The sequence below is a fragment of the Lepidochelys kempii genome, chromosome 6 (assembly GCF_965140265.1).
Source record: "Lepidochelys kempii isolate rLepKem1 chromosome 6, rLepKem1.hap2, whole genome shotgun sequence".
Lineage (NCBI taxonomy): Eukaryota > Metazoa > Chordata > Testudines > Cheloniidae > Lepidochelys > Lepidochelys kempii.
The window spans coordinates 113,221,649-113,238,596 of NC_133261.1; the positions used below are offsets into that span (position 1 = coordinate 113,221,649).

The 16,948-nt window shown below is 47.0% G+C and overlaps 1 long non-coding RNA gene across 2 annotated transcripts in view; it reads right to left on the reverse strand.

The window, feature by feature from the left end:
- Window positions 1–16,948, reverse strand: part of LOC140913396 (uncharacterized) — a 47,497-nt gene that overhangs the window by 27,305 nt on the left and 3,244 nt on the right. For both annotated transcript variants that reach the window (XR_012159574.1, XR_012159575.1), the window contains exons 2-4: window positions 12,467–12,632; window positions 7,646–7,746; window positions 2,180–2,348 (exon numbers count right to left, since the gene is read on the reverse strand). This is a non-coding gene — a long non-coding RNA (uncharacterized lncRNA). The remainder of the gene's footprint in view (window positions 1–2,179; window positions 2,349–7,645; window positions 7,747–12,466; window positions 12,633–16,948) is intronic.

Here is a 16,948-nt window from a genome sequence, read left to right on the forward strand (position 1 = left end):
GGGGAGCAGGGCTCAGGTTACAGGCCCCCTGCCTGGGGCTGAAGCCCTTGTGCTTGGGCCCACCCACCTGGGGTGGTGGGGCTCGGGCAGCCTCAGGTTTCATTGTCACCGCCTTGGGTTCATGTAGTAATTTTTGTTGTCAGAAGGCGGTTGCAGTGCAATGAAGTTTGAGAACCCCTGGTATAGGGTAAGAACACACAAAAGACCAGATTTCACTGTCCATGAGGCTTTTTTCATAGCCGTGAATTTGGTAGAGTCCTACAAATAATTCTCAACACATGAATCTGAGAAAATTGTGATCTGTTCACATATAAGCCATGAACAGGAAGAGAAGCAAAATCAAATACAATATTTGCTACGTGAATAAGTCACAGGAGTACTCAGAAAATAACCAAGAAAGATGCAAAACAATTGGTCTTGGAGAAATTCACCCTTTTAGATGGATTTCTTAGGTTAGGTAGCTTCTTATAGGGAAACCTGGAAGAAAAAAAAAACCAAAACACAAAACAGCAGAATAGCTACTTCCTGTTGCTCACTGAAAAATTAAACATATTCAGACAACATCCTTGGTTTGAATATTGGAGTGAAGGAATAGCAAAGAGTCTCTGATAAACAATAATGATCTCAAATCTTAACTCTATTAATCCAGGCAAAGGGTATGTCATAGTCTAAGCCAGGGGTGGGCAAACTTTTTGGCCGGAGGGCCACATCGGGGTTCCAAAACTGTATGGAGGGCTGGGTAGGGAAGGCTGTGCCCCCCTACCCTACCCACCCCCTCCCACTTCCTGCCCCCTGACTGCCCCCCTCAAAATCCCTGACCCACCCAACCTCCCTTCTCCTTGTCCCCTGACCACCCCCTCCTGGTACCCCCTGCCCCAATGGCCCCCCGGGCCATCACCCGCTATCCAACCCCCCCTGCTCCCTGACTGCCCCGATCCCTATCCACACCCCCGCCCCCTGACAGGCCCCCCTCTAAAGCCCCTTTCAGAATGCAGCCTTGCGAACATGGGTGGAGGACTCAGGAGGAGCAGCAGCAGCCAGAGAGAAGTGGCTGTTTCCCCTTCAAAGTGGTGCTTCTCTCTGGCCAGCTGCGTGGCTGCCCGGTGCTCTTCCCGAGTCCTCCGCCCTCATTCGCTGTGCTTTCGCCACCCGCACCGCCCGCCTGCTCCCCTGTGGCTTCAGGGGGGCCTTCCTCCCTGCTCTCCCCTGCCCCCGCAGTGCAGCCCCCTCCCACACTGGCGGCACCACGAGCTGAGGCTGCGGGGGAGGGGCTGGTCTCCTGACCGGGAGCTCAAGGGCCGGGCAGGACGGTCCTGCGGGCCATAGTTTGCCCACCTCTGGTCTAAGATATACTGAGGCACTGGATGGCAAGTGACTAAGGACATAATCCAAACACTGTTGCCCAAAATTTCTGAAGAGATGCCCAAGAGGACATGTACGGTGGGTTTTTTTCCTAGCACACTTAAGCAGTATTCTTGTGCTTCTTCATTTGTTCTCTTGTTGAGCCATGAACTAAATTTCCCTTCTCTTGTACCTCTGCTTGAAGTTAGATCACAGCACCCCACTAAAAGATTGTGTTCACTGGTTCTCTTTCAAACCTCCATTCAAAAGCCTCTGCATGAAAGGCAGAGCGCATCCCCCAGGGCAACTAAGTCTGCCATCTGGTAGGCTTGTTTTTTATAGAGTCATTTGGAAGATATTAAATCTTCTTTTGTGTGCAGTGAATTAGGTGGTAGAGGGACTTAAAGTTCTATTGAAGAAGGAAAAAAAGACATTGTGTCCAGAGTACAAATTATAGAGGCATTAGTGGAAAGACAAAAGGCAAGCAAGCATCAGTCCCTTTGAAAGCTGTAAATCACAAATGCCTCGGGTTGTTGGTTAAGTTCATAGTTTGCTGGGTAATCATTGTCCTGCGTTAGAACCTAAGTTTCCAAATAGTTTCTTTTGAAACTAAATCATTCAAAATGAGCAGCCAGAAAGTCCTAATGGTGTCAAAGGGGAATCATGGAGAAAATAACTTAAAGAAAACCTTTAAGAGAGCCCATATATTCTATTTATGATGCTAAATTGTTTATCATTAGAAAATTAGAATTGTTTCAGGCTGTTCTCTTTGGCCACTGAACATGATGCTGAGGATAGTTGGTTTCCTCAGGGGGAAAAAAGCCTCTTCATAACTTACCTCGTCACTTGCAGTAACTCCATGGACTGACGCTGAAGAGGTTTCCAAGTCAACAGCCATTCCAACAGATGCCAGCAGCTATGTTCTTGGTGTGGTGCCCCTCCAGTTACAACGAAATGATTGGAAGCTTCTCGCAGGTTGTTCCAGAGGCCAAAACCAGGAGGCCCAACTAGAGAAAGAACATTTGGCAAGTTTGTTACAGGAAGTTCAGAAAACTTTGGCAGGGTCTCAGTTTTGAGCAAGTGGCACATCACAATCCACCCATACTATTAATATATAGCAAAGACCTAGACAAGGTGCCTCTTCATGCAAGAGTTCTCTCATAATATGCACTAGGGAAGTAGTCTCATTGATTCTCCAGTGACTTAGGGTGATATAGTAGCACTCCTGGGTGCTATTTTGAGTGGCCTACCAGCCTGAAACTGCAAAGTTATTCAAGTTTATAAGCATGGGTGGCTCAGTTACTTACACAGGACTGTATACAGCTCGTAACCTCTGCATCATGAGAGGGAAAGTCTCCAAAAAGGAAGGTCTGATTACCCCATGGCAATCATATTGTAGTCCCACAGTTGTTGCAGGACAACATCTTAGTAAAGATACAAGAGGCCTCACAAAATGCTGGGAGTGAGCCTGACAGTTGGTCTGCTGGCTCAGCATAGGGCAGAGCTTAAAATGCAAGAGGGAATCAGGCAAGTCATGCAGAACGACCAGAAAAAGTAAACACAAAGAACCTCTCAGACCCACAGCATTAGTGGATAGAACAGGACTAGAATTAGCAGCAGTACAGCACTCTGAAGAAAAAGGCCATATCTATCTGGCAGTCATGGACTATTTTTTCTAGACCACCTGATTCTCACCAGATCCACGTCAATAGGTCAGAGAAAAGTTTAAAGCCACTGTTTTGCCCTTTGGCATTCTAAAGAGGAATAGTCACTGACGGTGAGCTACCATTGGCCAGCTCTGAATTCTAAGCTCTTGGGATACACAGTAGGACTTTAAATATATTGCCTCCAGCCCCTACCACTTACAGAGAATGGACAGTATCAATTGCTAAGAGAAGTCTACAACACGGAGATTCCATATTAGCTCTACTGAGCTATCGGGCAGTGCCCACATCAGTCACAAGATTAGGCCCAACTCAGCTGCTTGAGGGCCAACAGATCAAATTGGCCATAGTTATAGAATGTGGCTTGAGAGATGCCAGATCTAAGAAGTCTCAGGCTTTTTTCCCTTAATCATCAGAATGCAGCCCAAAATTTATCCAGGGTTAACCCAGGAGACCTATTTCTGATAAGACTAAATGAAGAAAAATATGGGAAATCCCCAGCTTTTGTCACTGCACTGTTGATTTGTTAATGACTCCAATCTGCGGATGTGATTGCAGAGCCATTGGCCACTATTTTTGAAAACTCATGGCGATTGGGGGAGGTCCCAGATGACTGCAAAAAGGCTAATGTAGTGCCCGTCTTTAAAAAAGGGAAGGAGGAGGATCCTGGGAACTACAGGCCCGTCAGCCTCACCTCAGTCCCTGGAAAAATCAAGGAGCAGGTCCTCAAGGAATCAATTCTGAAGCACTTAGAGGAGAGGAAAGTGATCAGAAACAGTCAGCATGGATTCACCAAGAGCAAGTCATGCCTGACTAATCTAATTGCCTTCTATGACAAGATAACTGGCTCTGTGGATGAAGGGAAAGCAGTGGACATGTTGTTCCTTGACTTTAGCAAAGCTTTTGACACGGTCTCCCATAGTATTCTTGCCAGCAAGTTAAAGAAGTATGGGCTGGATGAATGGACTATAAGGTGGATAGAAAGCTGGCTAGATTGTCGGGCTCAATGGGTAGTGATCAATGGCTCCATGTCTAGTTGGCAGCCGGTATCAAGTGGAGTGCCCCAGAGGTCGGTCCTGGGGCCGGTTTTGTTCAATATCTTCATAAATGATCTGAAGGATGGTGTGGATTGCACCCTCAGAAAGTTTGCAGATGACACTAAACTGGGAGGAGTGGTAGATACGCTGGAGGGTAGGGATAGGATACAGAGGGACCTAGACAAATTAGAGGATTGGGCCAAAAGAAATCCGATGAGGTTCAACAAGGACAAGTGCAGAGTCCTGCACTTAGGACAGAAGAATCCAATGCACCTCTACAGACTAGGGACCGAATGGCTCGGCAGCAGTTCTGCAGAAAAGGACCTAGGGGTTACAGTGGACGAGAAGCTGGATATGAGTCAACAGTGTGCCCTTGTTGCCAAGAAGGCCAATGGCATTTTGGGATGTATAAGTAGGGGCATTGCCAGCAGATCGAGGGACATGATCCTTCCCCTCTATTCGACATTGTTGAGGCCTCATCTGGAGTACTGTATCCAGTTTTGGGCCCCACGCTACAAGAAGGATGTGGAAAAATTGGAAAACATCCAGCGGAGGGCAATAAAAATGATTAGGGGACTGGAACACATGAGTTATGAGGAGAGGCTGAGGGAACTGGGGATGTTTAGTCTTCAGAAGAGAAGAATGAGGGGGGATTTGATAGCTGCTTTCAACTACCTGAAAGGGGGTTCCAAAGAGGATGGATCTAGACTGTTCTCAGTGGTAGCAGATGACAGAACAAGGAGTAATGGTCTCAAGTTGCAGTGGGGGAGATTTAGGTTGGATATTAGGAAAAACTTTCTCACTATGAGGGTGGTGAAACACTGGAATGCGTTACCTAGGGAGGTGGTGGAATCTCCTTCCCTAGAAGTTTAAGGTCAGGCTTGACAAAGCACTGGCTGGGATGATTTAGTCGGGGATCGGTCCTGCTTTGAGCAGGGGGTTGGACTAAATGACCTCCTGAGGTCCCTTCCAACCCTGATATTCTATGAACAGAGGATTGAAAAAATGGAAAATCCCCAAGGGTAGGATGGGGAGAGACAAAGGTGTTAGAATCTTCTGTTAATAGAGAGACTCTCTCTAGCAGAACCAGAAGAGAAGGCTGTGAAGGAGGGGTGAGGAAACTGAGACAGGGTATTCCATACAGGCACGTAGGAGTGTGCAGTCATCCATTCGCATCAGTCTCTGAGGGATACCACACCCCTTAACTGTCAGGCCCCTGTTCAGGCAAGGGTTACTGGGGAATTAGCGATCTCAGAAGTGCTGGCTCTCTAAGCGGGGCCAGGCAGCAAGCAGTTCAGGGCTTGGGCCCTCAGGCTCCAAACAGTCTTATAACCTAACTCTGGCAGACAAACGTAGAACTTCTGACTGAAGGTGGGGAGGAAGCCACCCCAGGTGTGGGGATGGCAGGAGGGGGTAGCAGGACCCAGGCCCACCCCACTCCACTGAGTGCCAGCCCAGGGACTAACAGTTGCAGATGGTTCTGCCACTGCGTCAGCAGGGATCCAGCCAAACCACACTGACCTGGATTCAAGCAACAACGCAAATGGACTAAAGTCTGGTGTCCCTCGGCTACTTCCTACACTCTCCTGGCTGTGTACCCGGGTCTTGGGGTTGTCTCCCTAGGTATGTTGCCAGCAACAATCACAGCAGCCTCCTCAGCATCCTGGTTGGCTGGCAGCTCTGATGATCCTTGTGAGTGCTCAGCACAGTGGAGGTCCATCCTCTTCAGGTTCCTGCTCTAGCAGCAGGTAGAAGGCATCTGTGTACCTCAGAGTCAGTGGCTCCAGCCCAACTAAGCTACGGGACTCACCTTTTATACTTCCTGTCCCACCCTCTGCTTCTAGAGGGGCAGGTGTGGGTGTCCTGGCTCTGCCCACCAAGGGGTGGGGGGGTTCCTTCCTGTCTGTCTCAGAGGGAGGCTATGCCCCCTTGCTACAAGAGACCTGTATATCTCGTGCTTTGTGTATGAGTAAAGTGTGTGTGTTTTAGAAGAGCCTGTGCAAAGTGTCTGTGTTACTTACTTTAACTGTCAAAAAGTCATCAGAGTTAAATTAAGGTATCTCCACGGGTGGAGCTCTGGAGAGGGCATATATCAGCTACTGGGGAGATTTGGAGGGTTCTCACTGGTCTTGGGCCCTAGGGCAGCTGAGGCATGTGTCCCACATCACAACGGGTACCAGAATTGGCATCTTTATCCCAGGAGTGGGCCTGAATGGTCAGACACAGATCCAGTGTCTGGATGCTGCTCAGACTCAGTAAACTTGTGTCGGGTGCAAGATTTGGGTCTGATACAACAGCATGAGGAGCATCCACAAGGGGAAACTCAGCCAAGGCTGTAACACACATATCTTGATGGCATTATTAGGTATTATTTATAATAATTGATTTTGATGATTCATTTGTGGCAATGATAAAAGAAGAGGTGATTTAAGCAGGACTGAAGGAAGAAAGGGTAGCTGGGGCTTGGTGACCAGACCTGGATGAGTATCTCCTAGAGCTGTATTATGAAAACAAGGCAGTTTGTTACAAACTTGGGTTTGCAATTTTTTCCAGGGAGGCATTTAATAAATAAATCTAATAAAATAAACAGCAACTTACATTATCCATTAAGGGAAGGAAAATCACCGGGGATGGAAAGATTATTTTATGGTTAAAACACAGGAGTGGAAGTTCAGAGAAGAGGTTTTGTTCCACCCTGTGACCTTGGGCAAATCACTATCTCTGTGCTTTGATTTCCTTACGTGTATTCCTTCAAAAGATTGTGTGAGGTTTAAGGCATTATTGTTTGGAAAGCATTTTGAAAGTTTAACCAGGGTAAAGGAGATCACAAACAGCTAGATACTATGAAAGTTGTTTAACCACCACAACCTTCTCCATACTCCGATTTGAAAAGGGAAGATGTGATACTGGCTGATAATTAGCAAGACTGTCCATGCATCTCTTAGACAGAACAGGCTGCCTGTTGCTTTCCAGGAAGCAACAGGCAGCCTGTTCTGTCTAAGAGATGCATTGACAATCTCCACAAGTAAGGAACCCAAGACTTCTATACTGGCCTTCAGTAGCCAAAGAGGACATGGCTCCAAAGCACAAGTTGTGGGACAAAATTCTCCCAGCACCTCAGGGAGCATCACCGGCTGAAACTCCAGCCAAGACAACAAAGCTCTTGTTCCCTGAAGACCTTGCTTTGTCACCACAGAAGTGGACAGGGCATCCCTAATCTGATCAATTTGGATTGTAAAATAGCAAGTAATTTCCTTAGAACGGAAGGGACTCAGACAAGCTAGTGAGCTGAGACAGACTGCATTTACCAGACTACCATACAAAACAAATCTGCTCTCTGAGATCTTGCAGATGCTACGGTAGAGGAAAAGAACTTTCTCCTTGCTTCCCACACAGCCACAGAATAAGAGTTTTAAAAAATCTCTATGCTGCAGTCAGTCAGGCTTGGCATAAGTCTTCTGCTATTGGCACTCTAATCATCTTCCTTCTCGTTTCATTTATCACAGATAATCAGTAAACCAAAGTGACCATCAAGAACAAAGCCAGTGAAGAGGATGGCTAGGGGACACCTTATCAATAGTACAGAGTATTATAATCACCTACCAACCCTCAAAGGAGCAGTCTGTCAGTGTTCTCAGACAGGGCCGGATTTCCAGTTAGGCACAGTAGGCATGTGGCTAGGGGTGCCGGCATTCTAGAGGTGCCTAGAAGTTAAAAAGAGATTAAAAGTTTCATTTTTTATGGAAAACACGAAAGACAGCTGTAGGCCAGGGCAGGGCACTGAAGATGCTGTGGCTAGGGGTGCGTAAGGTTTAAATTCGGCCCTGTTCTCAGAGCTCTCCGGAACATTTCTTGTTTCCTTTAATCTTTAAGGACGGACCACCAAAACAGGTCTCTCATCCTGACTGGAGAGATGAGCCCGAACCATATGTGGTAATGGTAGGTCCATGACACCAGGTTTAAGGTCCAATTTACTAATTGCCAACTCCAGTCAAAAACCATATCCAAAGTGTGACCAGCTATATGAGTTGAGCAAATAACTACCTGGGATACACCCATGAGCTGCTTCTGAAGATTCATCATCTACATGCAGACTGAAATTGCCAAGAACAGTCAGTATCTGTATTTCCAATGCCACTGCAATGACGAATTTAGTCAACTCATGAAGCAATTTGGCAGTGCAAGCTTTTCAGTATGACCGGTCCCATTTTAGTCCCATCCCAGGACTCAGATATTAATGGACACAACTCTATAAGATCCAGGTTTGGAGAGGGCAGTGGCATGCTGAGGGTGTTTCAGCAATGGTTCAAAGACTCAAATCTGGATCCCCTTTCCCCCACCACAAAAACAAAATGAAAAAAACCCCACCACCAACAGTGCAGTCACCACTAAGTAATACTTTTACAAAGGGGCCTTCCTAGCTTTCTCTAAAGCAGTAGTTCTCAACCAGGGGTCCAGGGCCACGTGAGGGGGTCTACCAAGTATGGCTGGCATTAGGCTCGCTAGGGCCCAGGGCAGAAAGCTGAAGCCCTGCCATGTGGGACTTCAGCCTGGGGACCCGAGTCCCACCACCCAGAGTTGAAGCCGAAGCCTGAGCAACTTAGCTTTGTGGTGCCCCCTATAGCATGGGGCCCTGGGCAATTACTCTCCTTGCTACCCCCTAACACCGGCCCTGGCTTTTATATGCAGAAAAACAGTTGTGGCACAGCTGGGCCATGGAGTTTTTATAGCATGTTGGTGTGGGGGGAGGGGCTCAGAAAGAAAAAGATTGAGAACCCCTGCTCCAAAGCACCCCCATTAATTAGCTCATCTCAGTCTATCTGCCTTGCTTCCAAGTCCTCCATAGAAATAACTGCCACAGCCATTGGCGGCGGGTATAATGGGCAAGGGGAGGAACGCCTCTCCTAGCACAGCTGTCCCAGCCCCCCACCCCCAGCCCACCTTTTCCCCTCCCTGCTCTGACCCTTCCATGAGGCTCTCACCGCTTGCTGCTGCTGCCTGGAGTGAATCTTCCTCCTCTCTTCCACCCCATCCCCTTCCGCCCTCGGAGGTTCAGGCAGCTGCCGCATCTCCTCAGCCCCCGCCCCCAGCGGGGCATAGGTACGTATGAGAATGCAAGCGGGGAGTCAGTGGCAGATGGTGGGGGGAGGGGGGCACAGTTTGAGGAGGTGAGTGGAGGGGATCCTTGAGTAACTTTACACATTGACAGGTTTCAGAGTGGCAACCGCGTCAGTCTGTATCAGCAAAAAGAACGATGAGTACTTGTGGCACCTTAGAGACTAACAAATTTATTTGAGCATAAGCTTTCATGGGCTAAAACCCACTCCATCGGATGCATGCAGTGGAAAATACAGTAGAAAGATATATATATACACACAGAAGTATCTAGGAAGTGGACCTATTGTGTGGACCAGTCCACACTGAGGTTGATAGTAGGGTAGAAATCAGGTGGTAGAGAAGGGAAGTGGGGGAGGGGTCCAAGTTTGCTTCTTGCTCTGAGTCCCAGCCCCTCTCAACCCCTGTGGGTTTCTTACCCTCAGTCCTTAGATACTGGGGGGTAAGGTCTCCCTTACTCCAATTCTCAGGTCTTCTAAATCTCATAACACACCATAAAGGTAAGTCCCAATCCTCAGTTCTCCTCTACCTGCCTGATGCAGGGGTTTTTATTAGATTCCTAACAGGGCCTTAATTGACTGCAGGCGCTCCAATTAACCTGCAGCCACCTTCCGTAGTCTCCAGGGAACCACACCTTAATTAGCCTTGAGTTTATATATCTAGCACTCTCCCACTACTCCCTGGCCCTGCTGTATTATAAAACCCAGTGTAAGTAAATGAGTCTGGTAGGGAATTCTGTGTAAGAAAGGTGATTAAACTTAATGCAGGCTGTCAATGGCAAGCACTTTTTCCAAAGGAGAGATTAGGGTTCAGGTCTCTCTATACAGCACACACGGAACTCCCTGCCACGCAGAGGAGACTCTTTCTGGCAACTGAGCTACACCTCTTGTCTGTTCAGTTCCCTTGGGGAATGTTATTAGTGCTTTAAGGTGAAAAGGGGAGAGGGTGTCATGGGGGGGTGCAGCAGCAGGGTGAGGAGGTGAGCGTTGAGCCAGCTGCACAGCAGGTGGTGGTGGTGGGGTCTCATGGCGGTTGGGGAAAGGGTCTGGTAGGGAGGGGAGTTGTGAGGTCAGCAAGCGGGTGGGGGAGGAGGTGGGGAGGGGAGGAGGGAATCTCAGGGAGGGTGAAGAGATGAGTGGCGAGTCAGTGGTGGGGCCTGGGGCAGAGCAGGGGTGGAGCGTGGGTGGGGCTGTGGATGGAAGAGGCAGGACAAGGTGCTTGCCTCCCCCAGGGGAAGTTTCACCCACCACCCATGGCCACATCACTTAACTTTTCCTGCCTGTGGGGGCTTGGGGCTCTCCTGAGTCTCCAGCAAACCCCTATCCAAGTTGTTCATAATGTCCTTCCTCTGTCTGTAATACACAAGGGGTTCTCCAAACAAACCAAAGACTGGTCCTTTTCTCTCTCTTTCCATTGAGAGGGAGGGGAATCAGAGTAAAAGAAAGGCAAAGGTGGTCTGTCTCTTAGGCAGTCTTTTGGGATTGGCTTATCAGCTGATAGTGTATTTAATTAGGTTTCAGAGTAACAGCCGTGTTAGTCTGTATTCGCAAAAAGAAAAGGAGGACTTGTGGCACCTTAGAGACTAACCAAGCTATTACCAGCAGGAGAGTGAGTTTGTGTGTAGGGGGGGGTGAGAAAACCTGGATTTGTGCTGGAAATGGCCCATCTTGATTATCATGCACATTGTAGAGAGAGTGGTCACTTTGGATAAGCTATTACCAGCAGGAGAGTGAGTTTGTGTGTGTGGTTTTTGGAGGGGGGTGAGGGAGTGAGAGAACCTGGATTTATGCAGGAAATGGCCCACCTTTACTATCATACACATTGTGAAGAGAGTGGTCACTTTGGATGGGCTATTACCAGCAGGAGAGTGAGTTGGGGGGGGGGCGGAGGGTGAGAGAACCTGGATTTGTGCTGGAAATGGCCCAACTTAATGATCACTTTAGATAAGCTATTACCAGCAGGACAGTGGGGTGGGAGGAGGTATTGTTTCATGGTCTCTGTGTGTATATAATGTCTTCTGCAGTTTCCACGGTATGCATCCGATGAAGTGAGCTGTAGCTCACGAAAGCTCATGCTCAAATAAATTGGTTAGTCTCTAAGGTGCCACAAGTACTCCTTTTCTTTTATTTAATTAGGGTCTATCCCCAGCCGTCCTCCTCGTGGGATACCCTGTTTTATAGGTTTCAGAGTAGCAGCCGTGTTAGTCTGTATTCGCAAAAAGAAAAGGAGTACTTGAGGCACCTTAGAGCCTAACAAATTTATTTGAGCATAAGCTTTCATGAGCTACAGCTCACTTCATCAGATGCATTCAGTGGAAAATACAGTGGGGAGATGTATATACATAGAGAACATGAAACAATGGGTGTTACCATACACAGTGTAACGAGAATGATCACTTAAGCTGAGCTATTACCAGCAGAAAAGCCGGGGTGGGGCAGTGGTGGAAACCTTTTATAGTGATAATCAAGGTGGGCCATTTCCTGCAGTTGACAAGAATGTCTGAGGAACGGGGTGGGGGGATAAACATGGTAAAATAGTTTTACTTTGTGCAATGACCCATCCACTCCTAGTCTTTATTCAAGCCTAAGTTAATTGTATTCAGTTTGCAAATTAATTCCAATTCAGCAGTCTCTCGTTGGAGTCTGGTTTTGAAGTTTTGTTGTTGAAGAATTGCAACTTTTAGGCCTGTAATCAAGTGACCAAAGACCACTCCGACTGGTTTTATAGCTGGTCCATGCAGTTTCAGTGGCTATGAAGCCTGCTACTGTCTCCCTCTTGGCTGATCTGACAGTCTCTGAGGTACGGTAGTCTTTTTCCTGTTCACCACTCCTTCCTGTGACAGGTTTTCCCTTTAAAGTGTCTTCCCCCCTCCTTTCCAGGCAAACCAAGCCTTACTGGTGCACCCTGGTAGTGGTGAACAAGCCCAGAAAAGCTTGATAGTCTCCTCTCTGAGTGAGCATATGCCCCTTCACACTGCCCCATGGACATTCTTAGATAGGTCTTGATTAATTTTAGCTTGGTGAAATTCCTTTCATTAGCAGCCACGGTTACAGGAAGACAGCAAAAAATATGCAGTGCTGTTTTTATGTTAGGGAAACTCGCATCTAAAGAGCTTTTGTGAATGTAGCCAAGGCGATCAATGGGCACCTTTGTTTTTAAGTCATCCTTAAAAATATGCTTGCAAAAACTGGCAAAGAGTTCAGTATTCTTAATACTCTCAGAGTTTAAACCCTCAGGGTAGGTGCTTGCTAAGTTTTGAGGATGCCTCTTTAGGTCTTCCCTGTTGAGAAAGAAAGCAGGTTTGTATACCTTTGTCAATTGTGCAACCCTTTTCCAACCGTTCTGCAAGTTCCATCGAGCGAGGGACTGCCTCCATGTGGTCCTTCGAATGTTTGTGCTGGCATACTCACTCGCTAAATTGGAAATAGTCAGTGAACCCATTTTTATGGTTCACAAAGGAAGATGAGGAATTTGGCTAGAAAAGCAAACAAGTGAAACAGAACAAGAAGGCAGGAGTCAAACCGTATATCAACCAAAATCTCTGGCATAACTCCCTATTAGGAGTTTTGACAAAGAATCACAATTTTAATAATTGCCTTCCTCTGCATTCGTTAGATATGTCTTGTTGTAAATGAACAACAAGACTGTTTTCTACCAAAAAAACCAGTGAACAGAAACCATCACTTGTGGCCAAGTAGTCGTATCTGCCTTGTCCAAGTCAAAATTCTGCCCCACGCTTTCAGTAATCAGATCACTTTGTGTCTAAATCCATAACAGTACTAGCAACCAACAGACAACTTTCTATCCCAGAATCAGACTCTAGGATCAAACAATTTAATGCCAAGCTCTATGCTGGAGTCAGGGACTCCGACACCCAAGAAGCCTGACAAACCAAAATCAATGTCCTCATGAGATAAGGAAGGCTCAGAAATGCGAACAGCAGAATTGTCTGTGGCTTGTTCACCAGGAACATGCTTGTATTTCACACATTTCAAGAAACTTTGTAGACCATTCACATTTTTCTGATCTTTTACACAGGCCTGCTGCAGCTTGTGCTTTTGACCACCACTTTTGTGCTTGTCGGTACTCATGGAAGGAATCATGGTTAACTGTAAGAATTCACCCACCAAGCCCTTCACGAATGAATTGCTAGGTTTGGTATGACTGCGGCAGTGTGTGAAAGAACTAATATCTCTGTGAAACTCAGAGAAATCAGGTGAAAGTTCATAATATCTCTGGTTTCAGAGTAGCAGCCATGTTAGTCTGTATCCGCAAAAAGAAAAGGAGTACTTGTGGCACCTTAGAGACTAACAAATTTATTTGAGCATAAGCTTTCGTGAGCTACAGCTCACTTCATCGGATGCATACAGTGGAAAATACAGTGGGGAGATTTTATATACACAGAGAACATGAAACAATGGGTCTTACCATACACACTGTAACAAGAGTGATCAGGACAGGTGAGCTATTACCAGCAGGAGAGTGGGGGGTGTGGTGGAAGAGGGGAACCTTTTGTAGTGATAATCAAGGTGGGCCATTTCCAGCAGTTGACAAGAATGGGTGAGGAACAGTGTGTGTGGGGGGGTGGAATAAACATGGGGAAATAGTTTTGTGTAGGTTTCAGAGTAGCAGCCGTGTTAGTCTGTATTCGCAAAAAGAAAAGGAGTACCTATGGCACCTTAGGGACTAACAAATTTATTTGAGCATAAGCTTTCGTGAGCTACAGCTCACTTCATCGGATGCACTCAGTGGAAAATATAGTGGGGAGATCTCCCCACTGTATTTTCCACTCGCTGTAGCTCACAAAAGCTTATGCTCAAATAAATATGTTAGTCTCTAAGGTGCCACAAGTACTCCTTTTCTTTTTACTTTGTGTAATGACACATCCACTCCCAGTCTTTATTCAAGCCTAAGTTAATTGTATCCAGTTTGCAAATTAATTCCAATTCAGCAGTCTCTCGTTGGAGTCTGTTTTTGAAATTTTTTTGTTGAAGAATTGCCACTTTTAGGTCTGTAATCGAGTAACCAAAGAGATTGAAGTGTTCTCCGACTGGTTTTTGAATGTATGAATGGATGTAGAAGCCCTCTACACCAACATTCCACACAAAGATGGATTATAAACCGTCAGGAACAGTATCCCCAATAATGTCATGGCAAACCTGGTGACTGAACTTTGTGACTTTGTCCTCACTCATAACTATTTCACATTTGGGGACAATGTATACCTTCAAATCAGCGGCACTGCTATGGATACCCGCATGGCCCCACGGTATGCCAATATTTTTATGGCTGACTTAGAACAATGCTTCCTCAGCTCTCGTCCCCTAATGCCCCTACTCTACTTGCGCTACATTGATGACATCTTCATCATCTGGACCCATGGAAAAGAAGCCCTTGAGGAATTCCACCACGATTTCAACAATTTCCATCCCACCATCAACCTCAGCCTGGACCAGTCCACACAACAGATCCACTTCCTGGACACTATGGTACTAATAAGCGATGGTCACATAAACACCACCCTATACCGGAAACCTACTGACCGCTATACTTACCTACATGCCTCCAGCTTTCATCCAGACCACACCACACGATCCATTGTCTACAGACAAGCTCTTTGATACAACTGCATTTGCTCCAACCCCGCAGACAGAGACAAACACCTACAAGATCCCTATCAAGCATCCTTACAACTACAATACCCACCTGCTGAAGTGAAGAAACACATGGATAGAGCCAGAAGAGTACCCAGAAGTTACCTACTACAGGACAGGCCCAACAAAGAAAATAACAGATTGCCACTAGCCATCACCTTCAGCCCCCAACTAAAACGTCTCCAATGCATCATCAAGGATCTACAACCTATCCTGAAGGACGACCCATCACTCTCACAGATCTTGGGAGACAGGCCAGTCCTTCCTTACAGACAGCCCCCCAACCTGAAGCAAATACTCACCAGCAACCACACATCACACAACAAAAACACTAACCCAGGAACCTATCCTTGCAACAAAGCCCGTTGCCAATTGTGTCCACATATCTATTCAGGGGACACCATCATAGGGCCTAATCACATCAGCTATGCTATAAGAGGCTCGTTCACCTGCGCATCTACCAATGTGATATATGCCATCATGTGCCACTCTTGTTACAGTGTGTATGGTAACACCCATTGTTTCATGTTCTCTGTGTATATAAGATCTCCCCACTGTATTTTCCACTGTATGCATCCGATGAAGTGAGCTGTAGCTCATGAAAGCTTATGCTCAAATAAATTTGTTAGTCTTTAAGGTGGCACAAGTACTCCTTTTCTTTTTGCATAATATCTCTGTGAAACTCGGCACTATTCTAGGTGAAGCTAATAGCCAGAGCTCAGGAATGCGGATAAAATAAATAAAGGTGAAGAGAAAAGATAAGTTTCAGAGAAGACTAAGGCCCCATGGTGGAAGAAAAAAGCGAGAAGTAAAAAAGGGACCCTTTGTGGGCCCCTAATGGTCCAGGGCCCACTTCCATGGAACCCTCCTTTGCACAGCTGTAGGAGAGAGACCTACACTTCGGGCAGGATGCACTCAATACAGCTGCACCTCCTCTCTGCTGATGCCTCTGTTGGTTCATGATGTATGGCAGCAACTATGCCAAAACTGGCCCAGCAGCAGCATCCAAGCGGTGTCAGTAATAAGTGGGTAAGCCCTGTGGCCTGAAGCCTTAGAGGGAAGGGAGCTCGTCATTGTCACCTGTTTTTGAAATGGGAGAAAAGCGGCCCAGAGCTGCTTAAGAACGGCAGATAGGCAGGGGCTCCACTGGGGATGGAGTTCTCTGCCAGCTTCTGCGGGAGAGCAAGGGGAACTGACTAAATGGGTCTGACTTATTTGCATGTTAGTTATGTGACGGATTGGGGGCATTTTGGCTAAAAAACAGTTAAATTTTGAGTTTGGGGGCAACAAAATGCTTTTGACCTTGGCAGGAAATACGAGGACAAGACATCGACATCAAATGCAACTGCGGCCACTCTGACTGGACTACTGTCAGGCACAGTTTGGTGAGGGTGCCAGAAGACAGCAGGGGAGGGACAGCTGTGGGAAGTGCCTCTCTGATGGTGAGGACTCTGTTAAGGATCCATCAGTGCCCCGATGCCTCTCTAAAGAGCTGAACGGAGACAGAGGATGATGCAGACTGGCAGTGGCAGCTTTGAAGCGACAGGCAGCACAAAATAGCTGTAGTGGCGGGCAGCAGCTCTGAGGTGATAGCTGACCCAGTGCAGCAAAGGCAAATTGGAGACAATGGATGGAGCAGAACAGCAGGGGCTGGGATAGATCTGGGGCAGCTTGGCCTGAAGGCACAGACAGAGCAGCAGCCTAAGGATTATGGCCACCCTACCCAGCAGTTAAAGCTGAAATCATCTCAGCTGGGCCAGGTGGTAGAGCCTTCAGAGCAGCCTGGGCCTGCCAGGATCTGTGAACTTTTCCTGTTCAGGACAGCTAACTGAGAGTGGACAGCTGGGAAGGCACACCAACCAGACAAATCGCCAGGAGCACTGAGGTTGATTGTTATGGGCTCCTGGGAGGAGGGAGTCTTACCTCAGATAATTTCTCAATTTATTAATTGCTAGTTTTCCCAAGTTTATTCTGTTATCATCCCCCACCCCCTGGTGCCTCCTTTAATATAGTTTTCTTTATTTTAAACCCCAGACTCAATGCTTGCAAGTGGGGAAGTATTGCTCATCAGGGTGCCCTTGGGACTTGATATAGTTTCCCAGGATTCTGGATGCGAGTTCCAGCTGGTGTTAGTTAA